This window comes from Podarcis liolepis (genome assembly GCF_965112155.1).
Source record: "Podarcis liolepis genome assembly, chromosome: Z".
Classification (NCBI taxonomy): domain Eukaryota; kingdom Metazoa; phylum Chordata; class Lepidosauria; order Squamata; family Lacertidae; genus Podarcis; species Podarcis liolepis.
This window is the reverse complement of record NC_139570.1, coordinates 762497-774843: the sequence shown is the minus strand read 5'-3', so window position 1 is coordinate 774843 and position 12347 is coordinate 762497.

Here is a 12347-nt window from a genome sequence, read left to right as displayed (position 1 = left end):
GGCTTAATGACAGCTGTAGGGAAATAATGCCATGAGTTGAGCAATGAAAAAAATTAGTATTTTCAGTGCTGTTTGCAAACAAATAGAGCCAGCTTTGCAAACATAGACTTAACTGGACCAAGTTGTCTCAAGTTAAAGGTAAAGGTAAAGGGACCCCTGACCATTAGGTCCAGTCGTGACCGACTCTGGGGTTGCGGCGCTCATCTCGCTTTACTGACCGAGGGTCATGTGGCCGGCATGACTCAGCCGCTTCTGGCAAAACCAGAGCAGCGCACGGAAACGCCGTTTACCTTCCCGCCGGAGCGGTACCTATTTATCTACTTGCACTTTGAGGTGCTTTTGAACTGCTAGGTTGGCAGGAGCAGGGACTGAGCAACGGGAGCTCACCCCGTCGCAGGGATTCGAACTGCTGACCTTCTGATCAGCAAGTCCTAGGCTCTGTGGTTTAACCCCACAGCGCCACCTGTGTCCCATGTCTCAAGTTAGGAAACAGTAAATTTAAAAAGAGACCCCAGTTTCCTCAAGGTGTGGAACCACATTTACAAATCTATGAGTGTTTACCCAGAAGTATGTTTCATTGAATTCAACAGGGCTGGGTCCCTTCTGTGCTTAGGGTCACAACCTAAGGAACTAGTATTTCAGTTTATTTGTGTATAAATAGAAACAACCATTTTAAAAGATGGAATAGGTAGATTTAAACATTTTTGTTCACTCCATAGTAAATGTACATTGATTGCAGATTTACTTCTAGTGAGTACAGGACTGAAGAAATGTAGGAGGCCAATCCTATTCAGAATCAAGTCTTCATTTAGTGGGGCTTATACATAAGTTTGTCTTAGTTTGCACAGGTCTGTCATATATGCACACAAGTAAATTTGCCTTGAACTGCCACTTGTGATGCATGCACTCAGTTATTTATTTTTCCCCTTCTCCCCACACTACATTTATTGCAGTTTTAGCATGAAACCAGAAGGGGGAAATCTAAGACTAGCAGAACACAGCAAATCCTACATACAGGGTCAATGGGAGGAGAAGTGATTCTGGCATTCTGCTGGGTTAATGTGTTTTTTTCTAACTCAAGCTTCGCAAGCCATTCTGGTGAGACCTGCCGGAAGTAATAAATACCAGGTGCCTGAATGATGCAGATTCACAGAGAAGGTGAGAACAGGATGCTGGACTCAGTGGACTAAGTTGCCTTGAGTCAAGGGAAAGGGTGGGAAATCAACCAACCAACCAATCTGTGAGAATGACCAGGCACATACCAGGGAGTAAGTCTTATTGAACTCAGTGGGACTTACTTCTGAGTAAAAATGCTTAGGATTGCAGTGTGAGACCGCACACTCCTTACCCAGTTACCTGGGAGTAAGCTCCATGGCATTCAGTGGGACTTACTTCTGAGCAGTCCTGTGAGGCTTAACTTACATACAATAAAGGAATAAACACCCTCACTGGTTTCCTAAACAATTGTTGGCTGATGAACCTTTGCAATTAAATAATTTAAAGTTACATTTCCCTGCTGATTTTCTTAGATTTGTCAGCAGCCTTTGACATGGTCGTTCATGATCTTCTGGACCACCGCCTCGCAGACATGGGAATACAGGGCATAGCCCGTAACTGGCTGTGTTCTTTTATCTCTGGTCGGGTACAGAGCGTGGCACTATGGAGGGAGTTGTTGTCGCGCCACTCCTTGATGTGTGGAGTGCCGCAGGGCGCAATTCTCTCCCCGATGCTTTTTAACATCTTTATGCACCCCCTTGCCCAGATTATCCGGAGCTTTGGGCTGGCTATCACCAATATGCTGATGACACTCGGCTCTATCTGCTGATGGATGGCCACACTGACTCGGCCCCAAATACACTGACTAGATGCTTGGAAGCTGGGGCTGGATGGTTTCGTGGGAGCCGATTGAAACTAAATCCTTCGAAGACAGAGGTCCTATGGCTAGGTCGGGATGGCATGGGGATGAGGGATCAACTCCCTTCTCTTGCGGGGGCCCAATTAGTGCCATTGCCTTCCGTTAAGAGTTTGGGTGTAATCCTTGACGCCTCCCTTTCCATGGAGGCGCTGGTTACAGCAACAGCCAAGGCGACATTTTTCCACCTTTGCCGCATCAAGCAGTTGGTCCCTTACCTTTCCCGCCCCGACCTGGCCACAGTGATCCCTGCGACGGTCATCTCCAGGCTTGACTACTGTAATTTGCTCTACGCGGGGCTGCCCTTGAAGCTGTCCCAGAAACTCCAGCGGGTGCAGAATGCTGCAGCGAGGCTCCTCACGGGGTCTCTGCCATGGGAGCATATTCACCCAGTGCTTTTCAAGCTGCACTGGCTCCCGGTGGAGTACAGGGTCAGATTTAAGGTGCTGCTTTTGACCTTTAAAGCCCTTCACGGCCTAGGACCCTCATACCTACAGGACCGCCTCACTCGGTATGCCCCACGGAGAACCTCAAGGTCCATATACAGCAACACCCTAGTGGTCCTGGGCTCTAAGGAAGTCAGAATAGCCTCAACCAGAGCCAGAGCCTTTTCAACACTGGCCCCGGCTGGTGGAACGCTCTTTCTCATGAGACCAGGGCCCTGCGAGATCTGATCTCTTTCCGCAGGGCCTGTAAGACAGAGTTGTTCCGCCTGGCTTTTGGCTTAGAATCAGTTTGATTCCCTCCCCCCTCTTTCTTTTTCCTTTCTCCTCCTGAGAAGAGGCTGCATCCTAATGTCTTAATGTTGTATTTTAATCTTATTTAAATTGTATTTTAATCAACTTGTTTTTATTATTGGTTGTTAGCTGCCCTGAGCCCGGTCTTGGCTAGGGAGGGCGGGGTATAAATAAATAAATAAAATTAAATTATTATTATTAAAGATTGTAGGAAGGGATAAATACAAAGTGCTTCCTACGTCAGCTTTACCATTTCCTTCATTTGGGGCAGGTATTTTGTCCCCAGTATAAACAGGACTTCGTTGTTGTAGTAGAGAAATATGAAAAAGTGAACGGCAGCCTTGAGCTTTTTCCATCCCCTTTCCCTATGAAGCTGAAAAAGGCTCATTTACAAGGTGACACAGGGAGAGGGAGAGTTGGAAAATCCAGAGAGGCTGCATGAAGCAGAAGATAGGATCTTCTGTGGGTTTGCAAGTGTGTGAAAAAGTAATTCTAGACTAGAGGGAGGGACTAGGGGGGCTGGGAGCTGGGAAAGAGAATCATAGAGTTGCAGAGTTGGAAGGGACCCAACCACCGGAAATATCCTTTTTCCTTTTCCTTTTCCCTCTCTTCCACATCTCAGAGATCGGTTAAAAGTGATGAAGAGATCAGATCTCATCACCCTCTCCTTTTTTCTTATAAACAGGAGTCTTTGTCATGATTAAACAATTTGAATGACAAGTTCACAAAATAAGCTATTTGGAGTTTTGCTTGCTTATAATATATGGCTTATAATATCTCTGTGGGGGATCTGTTTGGATGAGAGGACAGCATGCATGTTTATACCATGTGCATGCTTGTAGCAAATAAAAAAAAGTGATGCTGACATACGAAGTACTTTGTATTTATCCATTCCTGTAATTTTGAAGGTAGCTGTAGCTAATCCATATGCACCCAGGTAACTGGATAAAGACTCCAATTTTATACCACGATTCTAAGCACTTTTACTCAGCAGTAAGTTCCACTGAGTTCAATGGGACTTACTCTCTGGTATGTGCCTAATCATTCTCACAGTTATTGTTACTATATTTATATGTATGTGCTGAGGAGATCCTAGGAACATGCCTTCACCATATATCCCCCACCCCCAAGAAATAAATATTATATGCAAGGAAATAATAGCATTTCACTCCAGAACAGATAATTCAATAGTTGGTTTATGAGCATTTAGAAAAGGAGGCTGCAATTACTATGACCCAGCATGGGTTTCTCAAAAATAAGTCATGCCAGACCAATTTGATTGCTCTGGATCAAGGAAATGCTGTGGACAGAGTGTATCTTGATTTCAGTAAGGCTTTTTACAAAGTCCCCCATGATATTCTCATGAGGAAGCTGGTAAAATGTGGCTTGAACGAGGCAACTGTTAGGTGGATTTGTAGCTGGTTGGTGGACCGAACCCAAAGAGGACTCATTAATGGTTGCCCATCTTTCTGGAAAAAAGTGACAAGTGGGGGGCCACAGAGTTCTCTCCTGGGCCCATTGTTGTTCAACATCTTTATAAATGACTTGGATGATTGAACTGACGTGTTGCTCATCAAATTTGCAGATGACATCAAACTGGGAGGGGTGGCTAACGCTGCACAAATATATGTAGCTTAACATGAGTCAACAGTGTGAGGCAGGGTCACGGCCACTGCTGCTGCAGCTGTTGAGAGAGAAAGGTGGGAGGGGACTGGGAGAGGCAGGGAGGCCGCGTAGAAGCGCACGGCCCAGTCCAAACCCAGCAGGACAGCCGTTGTGTGGGCCATCCCCTGCCAACAGAGGGGTGCTATAAAAGCCCCAGACCAGACTGGCTTCATCCCTGGTTGCAGTATAACAGACCCCATCAGGAAACTACTGAATCTGATTGAACACAGCAAGGCAACTAAACTCCCACTGACAATTATGTCCCTAGACATCCTCAAAGCTTCTGATTGCTTAGAGTGGAAATATCTATTAGCCGTAGTAACTAACATGAAATTTGGCCCAATGTTTTACAAATATACTCCCGAGCCATATTGTTAGTATTGCAAGACTAACAATATGGACTCTAATACTATAGCAATCCACTGACACAAAACCATACACATACACTATGTGGAAGAATAGAAGCATTGCCACCTGACCCCACCCCACTCACCATTCCATCTCCCCCTTCTTCCCCCCACTTTTCTTCCTAACCTAACACCGTATGCAACACTAACATCTCACAACAAATGAAACTGATCTGTAGAAAGCACAACTTGAAAAAATAGATACAGTGGTACCTCGCAAGACGAATGCCTCGCAAGACGAAAGAGTTTTCCGTTTTTTGAGTCGTTCCGCAAGACGAATTTCCCTATGGGCTTGCTTCGCAAGACGAAACATCTTGCGAGTCCTTGCGAGTTTGTTTCCTTTTTCTTAAAGCCACTAAGCCGTTAATAGCCGCTAATAGCTGTGCTTCGCAAGACGAAGAAACTCGCAGAATGGATTAATTTCGTCTTGCGAGGCACCACTGTAATGCAAGTATTTTTGTAAACTAAGAAATCTTTAATAAAAATAAAACAACAACAATGTGATGTAGCAGCAAAAAAAGAAAAAAAAAGAATCTAATGCTATTCTAGGCTGTATCACCAGAGGTCTAGGTCCAGACTAATGGAAGTCATAGTCCTGCTCTATTATGCCTTTGTCAGACCACACCTGGAATACTGGGTCCAGTTCTGGGCACCACAATTTAAGAAGGATGTTGATGAGATGGAACATGTGCAGAGGAGGGCAACCAAGATGATCGAGGGTCTGGAACCCAAGCCATATGAGAAATGGTTGAAGGAGTTGGGCATGTTTAACCTGAAAACAGGAGACTGAGAGGCAATATGATAGGTAAAGGTAAAGGGACCCCTGACCATTAGGTCCAGTCGTGACCAACTCTGGGGTTGTGGTGCTCATCTCGCTTTATTGGCCGAGGGAGCCGGCGTACAGCTTCCGGGTCATGTGGCCAGCATGACTAAGCCGCTTCTGGCGAACCAGAGCAGCGCACGAAAACGCCATTTACCTTCCCGCCGGAGTGGCACCTATTTATCTACTTTCACTTTGATGTGCTTTCAAACTGCTAGGTTGGCAGAAGCTGGGACCGAGCAACGGGAGCTCACCCCGTCACGAGGATTTGAACCGCCGACCTTCTGATTGGCAAGCCCTAGGCACTGTGGTTTAGACCACAGCACCACCTGTGTCGATGGTGATATGATAGCCATCTTCAAATACCTTAAGGGCTGTCACATGGAAGATGGAACAAGCTTGTTTTCTCCTGCTCTTTGAGGGTAGGTCTTCAACCAATGGCTTCAAGCTACAAGAAAGGAGATTCCAACTAAACATTAGGAAGAATGTTCTGATGGCAAGAGCTGTTTGACAGTGGAATGATTCCTTCAGGAGGTAGTGGACACTCCTTAACTGGAGATTTTTAAGCAGAGCTTGAATGGCCATCTGTCATGAATCAAAGAATCATAGAATCATAGAATCCTAGAGTTGGAAGAGACCACAAGGGCCATCGAGTCCAACCCCCTGCCAAGCAGGAAACACCATCAGAGCACTCCTGACATATGGTTGTCAAGCCTCTGCTTAAAGACCTCCAAAGTAGGAGACTCCACCACAATCCTTGGCAGCAAATTCCACTGTCGAACAGCTCTAACTGTCAGGAAGTTCTTCCTAATGTTTAGGTGGAATCTTCTTTCTAGTAGTTTGGATCCATTGCTCCGTGTACGCTTGTCTGGAGCAGCAGAAAACAACCTTTCTCCCTCCTCTATGTGACATCCTTTTATATATTTGAACATGGCTATCATATCACCCCTTAACCTCCTCTTCTCCAGGCTAAACATGCCCAGCTCCCTTAGCCGTTCCTCATAAGGCATCGTTTCCAGGCCTTTGACCATTTTAGTTGCCCTCCTCTGGACACGTTCCAGTTTGTCAGTGTCCTTCTTGAATTGTGGTGCCCAGAACTGGACACAGTACTCCAGGTGTGGTCTGACCAGAGCAGAATACAGTGGCACTATTACTTCCCTTGATCTAGATGCTATACTCCTATTGATGCAGCCCAGAATTGCATTGGCTTTTTTAGCTGCCGCATCACACTGTTGGCTCATGTCAAGTTTGTGGTCAACCAAGACTCCTAGATCCTTTTCACATGTACTGCTCTCAAGCCAGGTGTCACCCATCTTGTATTTGTGCCTCTCATTTTTTTTGCCCAAGTGTAATACTTTACATTTCTCCCTGTTAAAATTCATCTTGTTTGTTTTTGCCCAGTTCTCTAATCTGTCAAGGTCGTTTTGAAGTGTGATCCTGTCCTCTGGGGTGTTAGCCACCCCTCCCAGTTTGGTGTCATCTGCAAATTTGATCAGGATGCCCTTGAGTCCATCATCCAAGTCGTTGATAAAGATGTTGAATAAGACCGGGCCCAAGACAGAACCCTGTGGCACCCCACTAGTCACTCTTCTCCAGGATGAAGAGGAACCATTGATGAGCACCCTTTGGGTTCGGTCAGTCAGCCAGTTACAAATCCACTGAGTGGTAGCATAGTCAAGACCACATTTTACCAGCTTCTTTACAAGAATGTCATGGGGCACCTTGTCAAATGCCTTGCTGAAATCAAGGTAGGCTACATCCACTGCGTTCCCTTCATCTACCAGGCTTGTAATTCTGTCAAAAAACGAGATCAGGTTAGTCTGACATGACTTATTTTACAGAAATCCATGCTGACTATTGGTGATCACAGCATTCCTTTCTAGGTGCTCACAGACTGTTTGCTTAATGATCTGCTCCAGAATCTTCCCTGCTATTGATGTCAGACTGACTGGGCGGTAATTATTTGGGTCCTCTCTTTTCCCCTTTTTGAAAATAGGGACAACATTTGCCCTCCTCCAGTCTGCCGGGACTTCGCCTGTTCTCCAGGAATTCTCAAAGATGACTGCCAGTGGTTCTGAGATCACATCTGCCAGTTCTTTTAATACTCTTGGATGCAGTTCATCTGGCCCTGGAGACTTGAATACATCTAAACTAGCCAAGTATTCTTGTACTATCTCCTTAGTTATTCTGGGCTGTGTTTCCTTTGCTGGATCATTTGCTCCAAATTCTTCACGTCGGGCATTGTTTTCTTTATCGGAGAAGACTGAGGCAAAGAAGGCATTGAGGAGTTCAGCCCTTTCTGTGTCCCCTGTTTGCATTTCACCATCTTCTCCTCTGAGTGACCCCACTGTTGCTTTGTTCTTCCTTTTGCTACGAACATACCCATAAAAGCCTTTTTTGTTGCTTTTTACCTCTCTAGCAAGCCTGAGTTAATTCTGTGCTTTAGCTTTTCTGACTTTGTGTCTACACGTGCTGGCTATTTGTTTGAATTCCTCTTTGGTGGTTTCCCCCCTTTTCCAGTTTTTGTACACATCCTTTTTTAATCTTAACTCAGTTAAAAGTTCTTTAGATAGCCACCCTGGCTTCTTTAGGCACCTTCCATGTTTCCGTCTCAATGGTATTGCCTGACGTTGTGCTTTTACTATCTCCCTCTTAACAAACTCCCAGCCATCATGAACTCCCTTTCCTGTTAGTATTGCTGTCCATGGGATCTCACCCAGCACTTCCCTAAGTTTTATGAAGTCGGCTTTCTTAAAGTCAAGAAATTGAGTCCTAGTATGCTTGGCTGCTCCTTTCCGCTGTATAGTAAACTTCAGAAGAGCATGATCACTCGCGCCTAATGATCCTTCCACATCTACCCCACTAACCAAGTCATCAACATTGGTTAGGACCAGATCTAAAACGGCTGTTCCTCTTGTTGCTTCTCCCACTTTCTGGACAATGAAGTTGTCTGCAAGGCCAGTGAGGAATCTGTTTGACCTTATGCTCTTGGCTGAGTTTGACGTCCAACAAATATCCGGGTAATTGAAGTCCCCCATTACTACTATCTCCCTTCCTTTTGCATGCTTGGCCATCTGTTCCAGGAAGGCATCATCTATGTCCTCCGTTTGGCTTGGGGATCTATAGTAAACACCCACAATGAGGTCTCTGTTATTCTTCTCTCCCTTAATTTTGACCCAAATGCTCTCACTTTGGCTTTGAGGTTCTAAATTTTGGATTTCATCACAGGTATACACATCCCTGACATATAACGCCACTCCTCCTCCTTTCTTGTCTGGTCTGTTTCTCTGAAATAGATTGTATCCCCCCATTATTACATTCCAATCGTGGGACTTATCCCACCAGGTTTCAGTGATGCCTATTATGTCATATTTAGTTTGCTGTACCAAGAGCTCAAGCTCATCTTGTTTATTTCCCATGCTTTGCGCATTAGTGTACAGACATTGAAGTCCGTTAATCATTCCCCCGTGTCTCTTATTTAAGGATTTTTTCCTCCCACCACTAGGTCTGCATGCTGTTTGCTCCATTTGGTCTATGACATTTGGATGATCCTCTTCATCAATTGATAGACTCCTACCTTCAGGAGCACTGTCTCCCTCCCCCACATTAGTCAGTTTAAAGCCCTCCTGATGAGGTTTCTGAGATTTTTGGCAAAAACATTTCTCCCAACCGTTGTGAGGTGCAGCCCATCACTTGCCAGAAGTCCATCTTCAAGAAACTGCAGTCCGTGATCTAAGAATCCAAACCGTTCCTGTTTACACCATTTGCGAAGCCAGCTGTTCACTTCCACTATTTTCCCCTCTCTCCCTGGGCCACGTCGTTCAACTGGGAGGACAGACGAGATGACAATTTGTGCATTTAGTTGCTTCAATTTCCTGCCGAGAGCCTCGTAGTCTCTTTTGATCTTCTGGAGGCTATTGCTTGCAGTGTCATTGGTTCCCACATGAACCAAGAGGAAGGGGTATTCGTCAGTGGGTTTTATGATTCCTTGCAGTCGTTCAGTTACATCTTGGATCTTAGCCCCGGGGAGACAGCACACTTCCCGAGACATCTTGTCAGGCCCACAGATCACTGCTTCTGTTCCCCTCAGTAGGGAATCCCCTATCACCACTACACGCCTCCTCTTGGGTTTGGTCGGGGTTCTTCCGTGAGCTGTCCGTTCCAAGGTCGCCTGCACATTCCCTGAGGACTGACTTTGCTGCTGGTCTTCATATACCTGATCAACTGTAATGAGGGAGAGATCCTCAAATGGAGTCTGCTCTTCATCTTCCATGCTAGGGGAGAGGACCTCAAAGCGATTGTGTATTTCTAAACAATCAGAGTGAACCCTGGGCCTCCTACTTCTTTGACTCACGTTTCTCCATATATCTGGCTCCTGTGTTGGTGAACTATCCTCCTTCTCAGGGGAGTCCCCTGTCTCCTCCTTGGTGGGGACGGTGTGCTCTGTTGCTTCCAAGAAGAGCTCCAGCTCTCTAATTCTTTGGAGCGTAGCTACACGTTCCTCCAGTTGCTGGACTTTGTCTTTTAAAAGGGCAATCAACATGCAATTGCTGCACGTAAAGCTGCCTGCAACCTTTGGCAAGATGGCAAACATTGCGCAGGAATCGCAGGCGACTGCAGCTGTTCCCTCCCCTTCCATCTTGAGATCGTGTCGTTGGGGGTGGCTACAGAGGTCCTCCATCATAAAAAGTTTGAAGACAGGACAAATAACTTCCCCCACAAAAAAAAACACCTAGGTCTCCCCCAACAAACGTTTGAGACTAGCTCCCCTAAATCTAAAAGATGGCTGCCCTGCAAACTCTGATAAGCTCCTCTTTAGCTGAGTTTCCTGCACTGCAGTGGGTTGGACTAGATGACCCTTGGGGTACCTTCCAACTCTACAGTTCTATGATCCTTCAGAACTTTGAATGTGTTTAAATAGCTAAGGTTGATTCACTTTACAGGCTATACATGATCCATACACAGGAAAGTAAGGGGAGCCCAGGGCATTAGGATTGTAACCAAAGGGCACTTTCTACTTTAGACTCACAAAAAGCGTTTCTTCACCTTACATGGAATCTAAAATGACTACAAAATTATCATTTCCTGAAATCAGTAATCAAACAAAAATAATATGGAAAGGAATCATTTTAAAAGGAAACCAGAGGGTCTTGACTGATCTTATGGAAATTCAGTCTTTTAATGATCCTGTAACTAAATAAATCTAATTCAAAACCTGATTTCAGATAGACAATCGCTGCACATGAAAGTTCTGCTTTTGACAAACAATTTGCTTTTACTGTAAGGGATACCCATTTCCCCTTTGGTCATACAGCCATAATACGTCTTAGGATTCTTTTGTATTCAAATCATATATTGCCTACTTTTCCTGCCCCTTATGAATAGCTGATGTGTGTGTGTGTGCGTACGCAAACACACATTGGGTCTCTGTGTGTGTCCCAAACTGGGTCTTTGACCCGGGTGACAGAAAGTCTAGTTTTGGCCCTGGCATATCCTATGTAAACAAGACTCTGGAGCTCCTTTGCCCCTGGCTGGCTTGCTGCGCCAGGGGAGGGGAGGCAACGGGGTGGCAGGATTGAAGCCGAGGAGGAGGAGGAAGAGGCTGATGGGTCTGTCCCAGAGACTGGAGGACTTCTGGAATCGTTGTTCCAAGGCAGTAGCTTGCATCAGCAGTATCTAGCTGCCCTTGAACTTTACCAAGAGAACAGGATAATAACAAGTAGCCACCAATTTAAACAATGCATTCAATCATCATTACAAACCCTACATTTGCTTCTGGGTAAAAACCGACAGCAGAGCCCTGAAGGAAGAGGAATCCTTTAATAAAAGAAATGATTTCCTGTGGTAAAGAAGTTAAGAGTTTCAAACAGGGGTCCATAAACACGCCATACATTTAGAGCCTCCCTCCCTCTGGCAAAGACTATTGGGGAGCGTAGTTTCTTAAGAGATGGGAGTTGTAGCTCTGTGTGGGGTAAAACTATACAGTTCTGAGGATTCTTTTGGTGTGTCTGTGAAAAGTGTTTTAAATTTTTGGTGTGTACATCTAGGCTGCAGGGAAACCCAAGTTCAAACTCCCATTGCATTCCTTTCAGATTTAAAATTGACATGGCACAACCCCTTTCTCCAAAGCCTTTTCCCTCTACCCATTCCAGGACGTGAGGGGAAGGAAAATAAAGTGTGGATAACTTCTTTTTTTGTTGGTTTTTTTGTTTATTATCCACCCTTCACCCTAAGGCCCTGGGGCAAATTACAGCTTTGAAACACATCAAAAACAATTCAAAACAGCTTACAACCACAAACATAAGGTGGGTCCTGAAAACATAGGCACCTCAAGTGTCAAAGGCCAGAGTGAGGAGGAGGAGGTGAAGAGCACCTTTGCTAATGTGGCAAGAAGATCTGAGTATTCTGTCCACCGTTGTGTTGGATCTGACACCACGTATAGTTTAAGAGGCTTCCACTGGAAATATATATATATAAATGCTGATTCACTTGGGTGGCTCCTGCAGACCAATCAGACTGCTGCATTCTGGATCCTATTGTTCTAGGATTCAGCTCAGTAGATAACACCCCTTCCCTCTAAGTTCCAGTCTAGCCTGGGAGGTTACATTCATAGTCCTCAAGGTACGCCAGCCGCCTACGTATGTGTTGCCCCTTTACAGGCCTTTCTACGGGCCTCACTGCTCAGCTGTCCCCTTGGGACCCCTCTGTCCTGTTCTCCTCCCGGTTTTCTCCTGGGAATCATTGCCATAGCTGGTTGCAGTGGTGGCGCCAGCATTGCCCCCCCCCCATTAGCACCTTATACGACA